A 16,768-nucleotide genomic window follows, 5' to 3' on the forward strand; every position below is an offset into this window, starting at 1 on the left:
TAAGTATACAAAACAAATAGGGTGAGAAACTTGTAGGGCTGTTACATGAAACAGGATCCAAAGAAATTGTAATCGTGTGTCATGGCCTCCTAGGCAAAAAGCTACGTACAAACTATGCTTTTTATACTTTAGATAAATAATTATTTGAATATTATTATTATAACTACTTTAGCTTCACAGATTATAGTCGTTAAATCAACAAAAAGATTGCGTCATCTGCCTTTGTGGTGTCTTGTAATGTTAAAAAAAAACAAAAAAAAAAAAACATTGTATTTTATTTGATTTATTGTGTGACTAGGAGTCCTGTATGATGATGGAACTCTGTCTTGCATTAGAGAAACAAGGGATCAGTGTCTTTCGTTTTGATTTTTCAGGAAATGGATTATACTTTTATAAGTAGACAGACCCTAATCAAATTTTTTTTTATTTTTATTTTTATTTTTAACTAGACGGCATAATAGCAATTTCAAACACGATTAATTAGTAAAAATGTAAAACTAACGTCCATCCAAGTTAAGTGTTACCCGCTTCAAAGTGTTGAGGAGCATGTATGTAGTTTTAGAAAGGTGAGGAAGATATACATGCAAATCGTGCAAAGATGTCACATAACTAAAAGGAGCTATTCAATTATAAAATAATATTGAAAATGTTATTTTTTAAAAATTAAAGACATAATTACAAATTTTGCCTTTTAAACATAGTTGATTAATGGATCGAATCCTTTAAAAAGTTTACTTACATTCTTTATCCTTTCAAATACCAATTATCTCGTTTTTTTGTCCTTTTAACTAATGGAGTAACTGCCATCCAAAAACTCAGTTAGCTAACAACATGTGCACACCATTCTATCAACTAACTGAGTTTTGCCCTACACATCCATGCACATTATGTCAACTAACTGAGTTTTTGGATGACTGTTAGTTAAAAGGACAAAAAACGAGATAATTGGTCTTTTAAAAGACAAATAGTGAAAGAAAGTTTTTTAAAGTATCCGATTCATAAATCAACTATGTTTAAAGGACAAAATTTGTAATTATGTCAATATTAAAACATATATATTTTCAACTAAAATTATTAACTTACATGATGTAAAGATATGCATACTATAAATTGACAAATAATTAAGATGTGATGTTAGTAATTTGGGGGAAAAATAAAAAAAAAAATCACAAAAATTGATCTTCTAGTTGTATGTTTGAAGTCAAAAGTTGTAATATATCGTTCTTCACAATTATTCATTCAGTGAAAGTGAAGGCTCGTTTCAGTTTGGTAACTACCGTAAGGAGGTTGATGACTTAAGAGCAGTAATCCAACATGTTACAATAGCGAATCGTGTTGTATGCGCAGCCATTGGACACAGTAAAGGTATGCCATTTTAAATGGTGAAGCGGTTACAAAATATTATTTTTATGATTTTAAACCCTAACAAGATTATTTTTCATGAAAAATATTTTCGCAGGTGGGAATGTGGTCGTTTTATATGCATCTTTACGTCGAGATATTAAGACAATTGTCAATGTGTCTGGTCGATATAAGATGAGTTGGGGCATTGAGAATCTATTGGGAGAAAATTATTTGGAAAGAGCTAAAAAGACGGTTTCGTCAACTTCAAATTCAAAACAGGTTAACCATGTGCAATTAGTATTAGAAGTTGTAACATACACATAATAACATACCTATTCTTTTCTTCCACTTGTTTAGGAGAAAAGTTTCTTTGTGCGACGAAAGAAGGTCTAATGGAATGCCTGAATACCAATATGCATGAGGCGGGACGTAAAGTTTATCAAGATTGCAGTGTGTTGACCGTTCATGGGTCACTTGATGAAATCACTTCTGTTGAGGATGCTTTGGAGTTTGCTAAGATTAGACCCAACCATAAGTTAAGAATCATTGAAGGGGCTAACCATTTTTATACCAAGGAACTAGTTCATGTTGTTTTGGAATTTCTAAAGGATCATATGCATAGGGCATAATCCTTTGAAGACCCATGTTGTCTTCCGTAGCAAATGTGTCTATTTTGCTTATAAAATAAATAAATACTATCTCTATTTCATGAGAAAATCAAAAGAATGTTTACAAATTAGATAATTGTAAATGTGCAATAGATATATTGCATAAACATAATTTAAGTAGTAGAAATAAAACTAATCTTGGCAGTTGTAAGAGCGAACAAATAATAATAATAATAATAATAATAATAATAATAATAATTACCCGTGGACGGCCATGGTGGCAAAGGATTCATTTTAGAGGTCTCTTAAAGCAGCTTTCACCTAAGAATGAAGCCAAACCGATTTGGAACCAATTGAATAGGAACCAGTTGAAACCATAAATTTGGGACTAACTTGTAATTCTCACCACTGAAGCCGGTTGACCAAACCAAAAACCTGCAAAAACTGATCAAACCGGTTACGGATCCGATTACAACTTGGAATGAAACCAATCACAAACTGGCTTTGACTATTTTATTAACTTAACCGAACCTGCTTGTGCACCTATACATTGATTATAGAAGTGTTTATAAAAACCTAAAACGAAATGGGCTCAATTGTGTTAGAGCTAAACTCTTTAGGCCTTTCTTAGTTGGGCTTTTCAAAGGACTGATCCTTTGGATACCGTTTTGCAATACTGAATTACTGATTAGCTTAAGTTCATATCATAGTGCTTCACTGCTTTGTCTTTGTAGTTTGTAGTCTAGACTCTAGACCCAAGTCCTAGCCCAGGTCCTACTAGTTATAAAAACTAAATTATTAGTTTATTACAAGTGTCAAGATGACCGTGTTGGGTTTGACCTACAGTGAAAACACTTGTCTTTTTAATTTTATTTTGTTTTTACAAAAACAATATATTAGCTATTATAACAATGAAAATCATTAACAAAATGATTTACGTGGTTGCAAGCAAGACTTTAGACCCGTCTTTACATGCTTTCCTGTGATTCACTAACACCATTTTATCTAAGAAACTATAAATATGATACATGCATTATTTTTAATTATAGAAAAACAATTAAGTTGTTGACGGTGATAATCCAAATCATTAGTTAAAAACTTAAAACGATTACACTTAGTTATTTTTTAACCACTGTCCATTTTTAATACATAATTAGTTTGCTAGGTATGATTACAAAAAAAAAGGTAATATAAAATGAAAAATTGTCTAGACATATAACTAATATGATTGTATGTATTAAATAGATAATAATAATAATAATCTAAAATATTTTAAAAATGGTGTGTGCATTAAATAGATAATAATTAAAATTTTTAAAAAGCGATATATGGATCAAATAGACTCTGGTTATGTTTAGCTCAGTTTAACCCGTTTCTTCTAGCTATATCTTGGTCCACATTTGTTGTTGAGATCGAACTCAAAAACCATTTACTTGCTCTTCAAAAATATAATGATACATGTTGATATAGTGTATATTGAAGTCATAAATCAAACTTCTTTTTCAAGTCTTCTGACATGAGAGGTTGTGATTTGTGAATACTTGTGATGACTTGTACCTTTTTATTTTGTTTTGTTTTTTCAATTTTAAGTTTTGTTTTCTTAAACCCTTGCGTTTTTAGTTTTTGTGAACAACAAACACTCCTAATCCTATAAATTAAGGATGCAAACAAAACCTCTAGTTTAGGACTCGAACCCCTAACCTGCTTAGTGAGGAAACTTTTGGAAAAATCGCCCTTGCATCTTTATAAGATGGATTTTTATACATATAGTGTATGATCCCACCCTCAATTGATTTGTTTGGTGTTGCATAGGCCCTTAACATCACTTGGTGTGTTGTATGGGTCCTAAATCCTACTCAATAATACTTTAAACAAAATGCATGGGGCACTTTAGTAACTTTCCAGATATGGCAAGTTAAAGCATGGCCCATTATCCATATCTAGCCATGCAAAGATAGATTTCATTTTTTTAATTCTAATTGTGTGACTCTCATTGGTCATAAGATAACACCGTGATCTGTACATCACCTGCTTTGTCCATCCATCATTAAAATACAAGTGTCTTATGACTATTTTGTATTTCTGCCAAAGTGGATAAGAAAAATAATAAATTAAATTAATAGCAAGCTAGTTAAAACAATTATCATCGATTTTGGATGGTATGATGCTATGCTTATGTAAACAGGCCTCACCGTGCCTCATGGCCCGCGTATGATGGGTCCGATCCGATAATGATATTTTGCATCGGGTATGTGTATTATTTGGGACTGTATCACTCTATGTCCCGAATTCAAGCATGATGGTTTGACCTGTTGGGCTTGATGGTGGGTTCGTTTTCCTTTTTCATTTTTATTTTTGAGTTCCCGCACATTTTAAATGTCTAAGTGCTGTATCAAAGATGATGGTGACGCACGCAATGGATGATTGGTTGTCATATCATGTCCATAAGCATACTAAAGGCTCATGGTCCGCATGAAATGCTAGGATACTAAAAGTACCATTCGATGGCAACGGCTTAACATTTAGTTTCACAAATCTGTCAAATTCTCTTCGGATATATTCATGTTTTCTGAAATAAATTTTGCAAGCATTTCTCCTCTAATTAGTACCAGGATCGCTTAGTTGTGGTTGCTCTTTTATCGACTATGGGTTCACGGAAATGATATATCAACACCATGATATGTAAATTTACCTCATTCAACTCTAATTTTATGATAATTTATAAACCTTGATTTCACATTCTTTCATAGATAAATAGGTAGATCAATAGATGTTTACTGCCTACCAATCAAATATATGCATGCTATGTGAAGAGGTATGTACCCGCCTCAACACCGAGCAAGGCGGGTCAACCCACAAGATAAAGACATTATGAAGGCACAAAGCCAAAACCTATGCGCATGGCGCATACAAAGCATGCTCAGGCATCATATGCTCGCGTATCACATATGCGCGCGGCGCATCAACGTGCGGCGCATATCACATGCTCTTGCACATCACATATGCTCGCGCGTCACATATGCGCGCGGCGCACCAGCGCGCTGCGCATATCACATGCTCGTGCATATCACACCTGCGCATGAAATATCTGCGCGTGAGAATAAAAAGAAGACTTCGCGCATCCTCAGGATGGGCGCACATCACACGTGCACATAATCAACCTCGTCCTTATCCAAATCAGGATTAGGGCAACCTTGATTGTGCACGTCAGACAATCTTCCAGAAGGCATCTTTTTAAGGAGTAAGAATATGCTGATGTTGACAGCTGCCAAATGAAAGGTCGACAACTCAGCATGACACATGTGCTACCACGTGATTACAACCAACGAGAAAGCGCCAGGTGTCCCAGAGGGCACGTGGCGCAGTGCGATTGGAGGAGGCCAACGAGGTTGAGCCCAACCAGTGGAAACCCTAGCACTATAAATACAGCATCAACTCCACTTTGATGACACATTCATACTCAATCATTGACAGTTACAAGCAGTGATATCACATTCAATCATATTGAATTATATTCACTCACAGTCAGTTACATACAGACAGACAGTCACACAATCAAGGGTATTCAGCTATTAGCAATACTCTTGAGATTCACTGACTCACACATTATTATCTTCTCCACAATATACTGATTCTCACGCCGGAGGGTTACCCCAAAGAGGACCCCTCTGTCCCTTTCTGAGGGGTAAGTAACGGCGCTGTTCGTTTTGTAGGTGGAAGAACACGGATCCAGAGGAACCATCGGTGAAACAGTATAATCACACCCGAGGAAAGTAGATCTGCTACCAGTGAGTAGATCCACGTTTCTTCATTGGCGCCATCCACTGTTACAAACGGCAATCAGATCTCATCAGATCTACATAAAAAAAATCACCATGGTTTCTGGCGTTCGTAACGTTGATCAACCTCTGGAGGATATTGAACGTGAGGGTGTTAACGACGGACAACAGGTTCTGAGGGTTCCGCGTGATTCTACGCGTACCACCAGCAACCGTCCCTTCGTCACAACCCCTCACGGCCAGACTGAAACTCCTCCAGACGATCTCACATTACAAAATATGGCCGGCGCGAAACTGAAAGGACCAATGGGTCCAGAAGAAGAAACAAACGTTCCGAATGAATGGCTCATAAATGAGCAGCGGCGTCTGATGGAAAAGTACACTGAAATGGTCAAACAGAAGAAGCTAGCCGACCAGACACAAAGGCAAGCGATTGATAAGCAGCCTATAAAAAGGCCGCGCGCGCCGGAAGAAGGACATTCTGTTCACACTGCACACACTGAGTTCAGTGATGAAGAAGTGCATAGCATGAGGAAGACGCGGGATACTCATGCAGGAGGCTCACAGCTCCGCGCGCCTGTGAACATGGCGCCTGGAGCCAGAGCAGATCTGGATCTGCACATGCCGTACAGCCCACCGGTCAGAGGGCAAGTGGACGTAACCACACCCTACAGACCAGCCATCCTGGTAAAACACTCAAAGTTTACTGCGCGCATCGCGCAGGCTCCCATCCAGCACAAGACCAAGATGCCAAGTGGTCTGGGCAAATATGATGGCACAACAGATCCAGATGACTTTTTGCAAGGTTTCTATAACACGGGAAACCTAGAGAGCTGGACGATGCCAACATGGTGTCATATGTTTGCTCGCTGCCTCACGGGCGCAGCGCGGGTATGGTTCGAGAGTTTGCCGACAGGGCAAATTGATAGGTTCGAGGAGCTATTAGAAAAGTTCCAAGCCCACTTCGTACAGCAGCGCAGGCACACGCGCGATCCTGATGACATCATGCACTGCATACGCAGGAATGATGAAACGATTGAAGATTACATCACTCGTTTCAATCAGGAGTCCCTGGCAATCGGGGGTATAACTGAGCAACTCCTGCGCGTGGCCTTTATACAAGGCGCGCGCAGTGATCAGTTACGACGAGCTCTCGTAAGCAAAGATGGTATGCCCACCACGTGGGCCAAGTTAATGGAGGCATCGCGAGTTTTCGCAAGAAATGAGAAACAGATTGCCCAAGATAGGGCAAGAGAAAGAGCGCATCAGGCTGAATCACCGCGCAGCAAAGAGAAGAGGGCCAAACAGAACTCTGTATGGTCCAGGTTGCAGCCAACAAGTTTTTCTTCCGCGGAAAAACAAGCGCAACCAAGCTCACCCCAGCCCCAAAAGGATGCTCGTAAACACGGGGAGGGTGACAAGAGGGAGGGCGGCAGAGATCCTAGCAGACCTCTGCCAAGAATATGGACACCCCTCACTAAAACACCTTCACAGGTGTTAAGTACTGAGAATGTCCAATTCAAGCCCCCCAAGCAACTACACTACAAGGGACCGCAAAACAGTGGCAAATATTGTGAATTTCACAGGTCCCCGGGCCACAACACCGACGCATGCCATCATTTAAAGGATGCGATCGAGAAGGATGTAAAGTCTGGCAGGCTGGCTCACTTGGTGAAAAACCAAAGAATAGAAGATGAGCAACCGGAAGGAGCCTCTGCCAGCAAGAAATACAAAAGAATCTGTGTGGCTGAGGGGGGACGACAAGGGCAGACGTCAAAAAAGAGAAGCGCGCAAATCCACGGGGATTGGCGCGAGCAGCAAGTCATCTTCCCAAGAATCAGGGGAGGCCCTTCAATAAGCAGTCCTCTCGTCATCACCGCACACATTGCTCATTACGAAGTGTCAAAAGTCCTGGTGGACACTGGAAGTGAATCTGACATTATGTATGAGCAGTGTTTCAGAAAGTTAGACCCGGCAGACCAAGCGCGGCTCGAAATTGTGAACGCACCAATCTGTGGTGTTTCAAATGAAATAATCCATCCCCTAGGCCAGATTCAGTTTGAACTAACTATGGGGGATGATGAGCACAAGCGAGCAGAAGTTGTCAACTTCTTGGTCTTGCCCACCACGTCATGCCACAATATGATCCTGGGTAGGGGAACGATTGCCCAATTTAATGCTATACCGTCGCCAGCTCACGGCGCATTGGGGTTCCCTACACCAACAGGCGTAACATTTGTTTATCGCGATCATTTGTGCGCAGTGACAAGTACGCCGCGGGAAGGGAGAATGAAACTTCCAATGCCGGACAATGCGCCGGAGAAGTGGATTTTAAACCCAAAATTCCCCGAGCAGCTGGTCACAATTGGCGCTACCATTTCAGACGAAACGAGATTGAGAATGAAAAGGTTGATCACAAAATACACGTCGGTCTTCGCGTGGCAACACTCCGATATGACTGGGGTCCCGCGGGACTTGGCGCAACATTCTCTAAACACGTTCAAGTCGGTGGAGCCAATTGCTCAGAAAAAGAGAATCATGGGGGATGAAAAGGCGAAGGCCATGAATGAGCAAGTGGAGGACCTGTTGCGCGCAAACATCATCCGCCCGATCCGATACCAGACGTGGGTAGCCAATCCTGTGATGGTAAAGAAAAGCAACGGGTCATGGAGGATGTGTATTGACTTCAAGGACCTCAACAAAGCATGTCCGAAAGACTGTTACCCCCTGCCAAACATCGATGCAAAGGTGGACTCCGTGGCGCCATTCAAGCTCAAATGTTTCCTGGATGCCTACAAAGGCTATCACCAGATTCAAATGGCACCACAAGACGAAGACAAGACGGCCTTCAGGACCGACAAGGGTGTTTTTTGTTACACAAAAATGCCCTTTGGTCTAAAGAATGCGGGCGCCACCTATCAGAGACTTATGGATTCGGTTTTCAGTGAACAAATCGGAAGAAATCTAGAAGTCTACGTTGATGATTTGGTGATCAAGAGCAGGGAGGAGAGACAAATGCTCAATGACATCGAGGAAACTCTTCAGCGCCTAACGGAAGTTAACATGAAGCTCAACCCGAGCAAATGTACTTTCGGCGCGGAAGAGGGGAAATTTCTTGGTGTAATGGTCACTAAGGATGGTTTCAAGGTGAACCCTGAGAAGGTGGAAGCCATCCTTGACATGCCTTCACCATCCACCATGAAAGAGGTTCAGAAGCTGAATGGTAGACTGGTGTCAATCAACAGGTTCCTAGCGAACCACGCCAGCAAATCTACTCCATTCGTTAACACTTTGAGGAACTGCTTGAAGAAGAGCCAATTCAAGTGGACGCCTGAGGCTGAGCAAGCTTTCACTGAGGTAAAAGAATGTCTCATAAAGCTGCCCGCGCTCACAGCTCCACTTCCTGGCGAAACCCTTACATTGTACTTGTCAGCTGGAGATCGCGCCATCGGCGCAGTACTATTGGTGGATCGCAAGGGGATCCAAACGCCAATATACTATGTGAGTCGGGTGCTGACAGACCCTGAGACGCGCTATTCCATCATGGAAAAGTTAGTTTTGTCACTAACACATGCGTCGCGCAAGCTTCATAGATACTTCAATGGTCATCCTATTGAAGTACTGACTGGTTACAACATCCAGCAAGTCTTGCGACGCCCCGCGCTCTCCGGAAGGCTGACAAAGTGGGCGCTGGAATTAGGTGAACACACGATCACCTATAAGCCTCGTCCAGCAATAAAGGGTCAAGTTTTAGCGGATTTCATCACGGAAATCCCAGAGGGAAAGATTGAAGAAGCTCAGCGCGAGGTAGACCCTCCGCGAGCAAATGATGAAGAAGATGTTTGGAGGCTATTCACTGATGGAGCCTCCAACAACGAAGGGTCCGGCGCAGGCCTCAAACTGGTGGACCCTGATAATCATGAATATACTTATGCTATTAGGTTGGACTTCAAAAGTACCAACAATGAGGCTGAGTATGAAGCCCTGCTGGCTGGTCTGCGCATCGCGCGCAAGTTTGGGGTTAAAAGGCTAGAGGCGCATGTTGATTCTTACTTGGTAGCTGCTCAGGTCAACGGCCTATATGACGCCAAGGAGAACACAATGCCTCTATATCTAGAGCAGGCAAAAAAGCTCGTTGAGCAGTTTGACTTCTTCAGAATCATACACATCTCGCGCAGCGAAAACAAGTCCGCTGACGCGTTGAGTAAAATGGCATCAACTAATTTTGATCACTTTGGCAAAGATGTCAGGGTGGAAATAATGAGCAGCCCGTCAGTGCAAACGCAATCGGTCCTTGTAATTCATACAACCCCCTCATCCTGGATAACTCCAATAATGGAATTCCTGAAGGAGGGGAAGTTACCGGACGATCGCGCACAGGCGAGAAAGATAAGACACAAGGCGCAGAACTATAAACTACTTGATGGTACAGTGTATCGGCGCTCTTATCTTGGACCGCTCATGAAATGCCTGGATGCTGAAGAAGCAAGCTATGTGATTAGGGAGATTCATGAAGGAATCTGCGGAATACACGCTGGCCCGCGCATGGTGGTTGCCAAGGCAATGAGCGCAGGCTACTATTGGCCAGGCATGTACTTGGATGCGCTAAAAGAAATCCAAAAATGCAAGGCATGTCAGAGCCACGCGTCAAACACCATGCGACCAAAGAACAACTTGATTCCAGTGACCTCCGCATGGCCTTTTCACAAATGGGCCATTGATATTGTGGGGCCCTTGCCGCAAGCGCAAGGGCGAGTGAAATTTTTGGTAGTGGCGATAGACTATTTCACAAAATGGGTTGAGGCCAAGCCACTAGCAAGAATCACAGCTGAGGCGATGAAGCAATTTATCTGGAGCCACATCATTTGCCGTTTTGGCCTTCCTATGGAAATTGTGAGCGACAATGGTAAACAATTCACTGACAAGAAGATATCCGGCTGGCTCAAAGAATTGCACATCAACCAAATCTTCACTTTGGTCTACCACCCTCAAGGGAATGGCCAAGTGGAGCGCGCGAATCAAAGTTTGTTAAATGGGCTGAAGAAAAGGTTGGAGGGAGAATCCCATTCTTGGGTCGAAGAGTTACCTAATGTCCTGTGGGCGCACAGGACATTAAGCAAAACTAGCAATGGCGAATCCCCGTTCAGCCTAACTTACGGGACAGAGGCTATGATCCCAGCAGAAATTGGATGCCCATCCCATAGGGTACTCATGATGAGCAAGACTGATAACGAGCGCGAAAGAAGATTGGACCTCAACTTGCTTGAAGGGCGCAGAGAAGCGGCTATCATCAATGAAGCCAAATACAAGAAAAAGCTGGAAAAATATTATAATCAGCGTGTTAAAGAATGCCACTTCAAGAAAAATGATTTTGTCCTTCGAAACAATGAAGCTAGCCGCGCGATACCCCCAGGAAAAATGTCCCCCAATTGGGAGGGACCTTATCAAATTTCAGAAGATTTGGGGAAAGGCGCGTACACTTTAAAAGATTTGAATGGAAAAAAGATACCGCGCGCATGGAACGCGGCACAGCTTAGAAAATGCTTCATGTAAAAGTTCAAATATGTAATCAAGGCTTTTAAGCCATCATGAATGATGATTCGCGCTATCTTTCAATATTTGTTCTATTACCTTTGCATACATGTTTCACACTTCCTTTATTAATTTGGAGCAATATGACAACACTATATTGACTTCAAAACAAAATAAAACGAAGTAAAACATACATGCGCGACCCTTAGCTCAAACGCGTTAACGAGTCTTAACTCTAAAACATCAGGGCCTTAGCCCAAACCTACGAGCCTTAGCTCAAACACGTTAATGAGTCTTAACTCTAAACACGTCAGGGCCTTAGCCCAAAACAAAGAGCCTTAGCTCAAAACACTCACAAACATCCATCTTACATCCCGCGCAGCTTGATCATAAAACTCCTTAAACGACTAAGGCAAAGTACATGCCATAACATAGTTGTTAAGGTCTCAGGTCGAGATCGCGCGAGGAATCATAGTGGATATCTGAGTAACACATGCTGACATATAATGGCTGAAACTCATACTTCCATGTAAAAACAGCGCGACTACGACGCGCGAAAAAGGAATTATGAAAAGTTATCGCGCATGTCAGCATAAACAAGATACTGCGAAATCACTTACAAAATAGGACTATGGTTAAGTGAATAATTTCCTTACAACCTTGTTCTTATTTTAACGTGCAAGCATACCTTATATCTATACAAGCAAACATGAAGAGATGAATGGAAATGCGCTAGATGTGAAAAGGAGAAAACAAGTTTCATTCCATTGCATTGAAATTTACAAGTATGATGAGTTACAAATTACAAGTATAAAAAAAATATACAAAATTTGATGAAGGGCTTCTCAAGTCTCCACGTCGACGTCAGCCACTTCATCACCTTCATCATCTCCCGCAGCATCTGGCGCGGCCTGCTCCTCATCTCCGAACTGATCATAGTCAAGTTCTTCCTCCTCATTGGAGTCTTCGATCACAACGGTTTCAGGAGCAGATTCTTTCGCCGCGCCAGAGCCGCTGGTAGGGGCAGCTTCCCCCGCGCCACCATCATCGCCACCAGCCCTCTCGCATTCATCAAGCAACTTCTTTAGCGCGCCGAGATCGGGCTGGTCAGCAAGCGCAGCTATCTGCAAATCATTAGAAAAGTAATGAGTACAAAACACTTAGAAAAGTTAGTCAAGTAAAACTCATTAAGGTCAAGGTACCTGCATAAGGATGGGGATGGGAGTATTCATATACTTTTCCCCCACCGCGGCCATGTCCGTGCAGGCCGCGTCGCTCTTGTAAGGGTACTCGGATGGGTTCTTCTTCAACATGCCATATTCATACCCATCCGTAAACCCTTCAGCTCGGCCCACCAAGCGCGCGGCGGCATTGCAGTCCATCACAAGGGCCTGAAACTCGGCGGAATATTTCATCGCCAAAGCGCAGCGAGTCATGCCCTGTGACACCAGCCATTGGCGATCCTGCGCGAGGCCAGCAACAGACGTCTCGAGGGCAGGAACCTGAGAGTTTAATAACTCAACAGTTTCCTTAGTCTTTTTTAGTTCCTCCTTATCAGACGCTGCTGCCGCCAAAATTTTTTCTTTCTCCGCCTGCGCAGCACCAAGTGCTTCCTGGCTGGACGCCGCCGTCGCCAAGGCCTCATCTCTATCGGCCTGCGCGGCCGCCAACTCCCTCTTCAGGCGCGCAACCTCGCTCTCCAGTGATGATTTCTCAGTTATACTCTGCACAATAGCTTGGTCACGCGCCTCAGCCTGCTGTTCCAAGACACGCACTCTGCGCGCGTACTTGGCAACTTCGGCCTCTGCCAACTGCTGCTTCTCCCGCGCAGCTTGGAGCTCATGCCCGCGCTTGATGTATGCGGTGTTGGCACTTGCTCGGTTTTCACTGAGCTCCGCCTGAAGTTTCTCAGCTCGCGCGCGAGCATCAGAAAGGTTCCAGGCAGCCACCTTAGCCTCTCGCTGGGCTTCCACAAGAGCGTCGCGTACTTTAATATAATCACGACGAAGCTCTTGGGAAGCAGCGAAGAAAGCCGACCCAGCGAAAACATGGTCGTTCAGCAAGTCCGCGCGGGTGCGCTCCTCCTGATACCTCCTTTCAGTAGGAGGCACGGCATGAGCCCAGAAGTCCTCGCATACGCCCATGGATTGAAAGGAACTGTCTTCATTAATATTCCATCTCGGGCGGTAAACGTGGTCACCTTCCTGCAAAACACAAGAAAAGTTCTAAGTCATAAAACATAATGTTCTAAGTCATAAAACATACTTATATGGAGGTACGCGCAGCGGAGCAACAAATCAAAACATACCTGCGGGGATGAAGCAGGAAAGTCAGCGCCAGCCCCACCAGAAGTCTGCGCTGCGAACTCTTGCGGCATCGCAGGGCTGGCGCGGTCTCCAAAGGAGTCTTCAGCTTGAACCCCCTCGTCCTCCTCATCTTCTTCAACAGGCCTCTTCTCCTGCGACCTGGAAGGCTCCAAACCAGCCTCGCGGGGAGGGCTGCGTGCAGGAGGAGGCGAGGGAGGTCTCGACGCCGCCAGTTCGGCGCGCAATACGGTTTCCTGCTCCTTGGTAATCCCAATAAGGGGAGACTCAGCACTAGCAGGAGCAGGACCAGAACCAGCGGCGCCGGCAGCGGCGCCAGGAGTGTCACCAGCAACTGTTGCGCCAGCTACAACTCCTATGAACAAATAAACAAGGAAAAATGGTTTATGACTGAGTCCAAAAGGAAAAATTCAGAAGACAAATGTGCAAAACTTACCTTGGCGCAATTCTGTTCGCGCGTCGAACATCGCCATAAAATTCATTCTACCCTTTTCAGAGGGTAGAACAGGGGACTTCGATGGAGTCCCCGGCGCAGCCGTAGCACCTTGTGGCGCCTGCGGCTGATCTGTTACTGTCGCCGGTTCTGCAAACATTCAAAGGAGCAAAGGTTTAATAACAACTCAATCAGATGAAGATAAGCAAAGTATACCTGTTGCAGCCGCGGCACTGCTTCTCTCTTCAGCCGCGCGAACGGAGGAGGCGACGCCACCATACCTCAAGTGGACTGGAGGTCTGCCCACTCTCACAGGCAGGGAAGCTAAAGAAACCTTGGTGGTAAACACCTGGGTTTCCTTAGGTCCCTTCGTTTGAGCATGGGGATGAGCGACAGGGGTGTCATCTTTCTTCTGTCTCTTACTGGCCCCTGCGCCAGATTTCCCCTTAGCTTTGCGCTTTAGTAGGGGCGCCTCCTCTTCCTCCTCCTCCTCCTCTTCCGGGAGCTCTAGCTCGTAGTTTTCAAGCGCATCTACAAAAACAAGCAACAGAACTGTTAATAAACTTGGGTATTCTAAAGGAATGAGCAGAAGTGCGAAGGCTTACCAGGCGCGTCACTGTCAAAGTCAAAATCCAGATCCACTGGGATGAACATGTCATCGAAGCGATCTGGGAAACCAACCTCCCCAACGCCAAGCTCGACGGAGCCGCCCTCCACATGTTCATCATAAGCGGCAAGGATATAATCCTTGGTGACTGCGCAAAAACAAGTTAAATGATATCAGCAAAAGAACGATGTTCGCGCAGGAAAATAAATAAAGCAATAAAAAAAAAACTTACACAACCCGTCGACTTGGATAACGGGCTCAAGCGCGCTGTCGGCCCAGAGCTTACTCATCCCGACCCCAACCAGCGCCTCCTCGCAAATTTTCTTCGCGGGGGATGGTTCGGCGGTCAGTTTCTTAACCCAGGCGCCAGTTGGGTTCTTGAGGACACCCTCATCCGCAGGCGCAGAAGAGATAGAGCGCATGGTCATACGGATGGGGATCACACCAGCCCTTATGTAAAAGAACCTCTCAGACCAGTCATGAAGGCTCTTGAATGAAACAGTGGAGCACTTCACCTTCTGACTGCGAGGAATAAAAGAGATCCAATTGTCTTGGATCTTGGCCTTATAAAAATACTGAAAGCGCCGAGGAGTGGGTTCCTCGCGCTGGGATTTGCACATGAACTCAAAGTGAGTCACGCGCACGAGTCCAAAAGGATGGACTTGGGATATATGAATCCCATAGAACTTCAGCAGTGCACCCACAAACCTTGTCATCGGGAGACGAAGGTTGCAGTGGGTGAAAAAGTGGCTATATAGGGATATATAGCCGGCAGGCGGGTCCGCCGCCGTTTGCCCGGACCTAGGCAACATGCAGCCAAACAGGGTGGGAAAGCCCTGGGAGGCGATGAGGTTGTCGAGATCGGCCTGCTTCAATTTGCAGGGGATTTCATTCCACCTTTTGGTGGCCTTGGTCCTCCCTACTTCTTCCGATGTGGTCTCAACAACCTTCTTCCCCTTCCCCTTTTGCTTCAATGTCGACATCACCACAGATTTCACACGGCGTCTTCGAGAGGCAACAGAGGTGATTGAAGGGCTAGACGAGTCTGAACTATCAGACATGCAACTGCAGCAGCAGATAATCGAGGATTCGAATCGATGTATACACTCAAATCCGAATGTGAAAGGCAGAAATTTGATTTTTAGCAACAATGAAGATGAAGAAAAAAATTTCCTAAGGGCCTGCTTTTATAGGACCAGGAGAGAGAAATGTGGCAGCTGATCGGATTTCACGCGCCCCCACTCGCAGGTGCAAGCCAACGAGGGCGCGACACGTGTCCCTAACAGCTGTGTTAGGGGACATAAAAATGTAACCGACCTGCCACGGAACAGAGACGCGCCCCCACTCGCAGGTACTAACCAATGCGAGCGCGACACGTGTTCAAGACAGCTGTGTGAGGGGACATGAAAGGCAACTGTAGCACCTCGAGCACACGAAACGTCTGACACGTTTACGGCGCACGTCACCACCAACCAACCACGTGTTTGGACCTTTCGTTTCAACCAAATGGATAGAACTTCGCGCAACGATGGAAACAACCAAGAAAACGACAAAACCCCCTTTAAAAGAACAATTCAGTGAGTCTAATATCTATCTTACCGCGCTCGCGCGAGATAAGACACACATTAGACTGGGGGGGCTTGAAGAGGTATGTACCCGCCTCAACACCGAGCAAGGCGGGTCAACCCACAAGATAAAGACATTATGAAGGCACAAAGCCAAAACCTATGCGCATGGCGCATACAAAGCATGCTCAGGCATCATATGCTCGCGTATCACATATGCGCGCGGCGCATCAACGTGCGGCGCATATCACATGCTCTTGCACATCACATATGCTCGCGCGTCACATATGCGCGCGGCGCACCAGCGCGCTGCGCATATCACATGCTCGTGCATATCACACCTGCGCATGAAATATCTGCGCGTGAGAATAAAAAGAAGACTTCGCGCATCCTCAGGATGGGCGCACATCACACGTGCACATAATCAACCTCGTCCTTATCCAAATCAGGATTAGGGCAACCTTGATTGTGCACGTCAGACAATCTTCCAGAAGGCATCTTTTTAAGGAGTAAGAATATGCTGATGTTGACAGCTGCCAAATGAAAGGTCGACAACTCAGCATGACACATGTGCTA

General features: G+C 44.4%; 1 pseudogene; it reads left to right on the forward strand.

The window, feature by feature from the left end:
• Positions 1-313: 313 nt before the first annotated feature.
• Positions 314-1,973, forward strand: LOC143595719 (uncharacterized; annotated as a pseudogene).
• Positions 1,974-16,768: the final 14,795 nt, after the last annotated feature.

The sequence above is a fragment of the Bidens hawaiensis genome, unplaced genomic scaffold (assembly GCF_021521415.1).
Source record: "Bidens hawaiensis isolate Kalapana, Puna unplaced genomic scaffold, B.hawaiensis_p1.1 tig00045495_1, whole genome shotgun sequence".
In the NCBI taxonomy this organism is placed as follows: Eukaryota; Viridiplantae; Streptophyta; class Magnoliopsida; order Asterales; family Asteraceae; genus Bidens; species Bidens hawaiensis.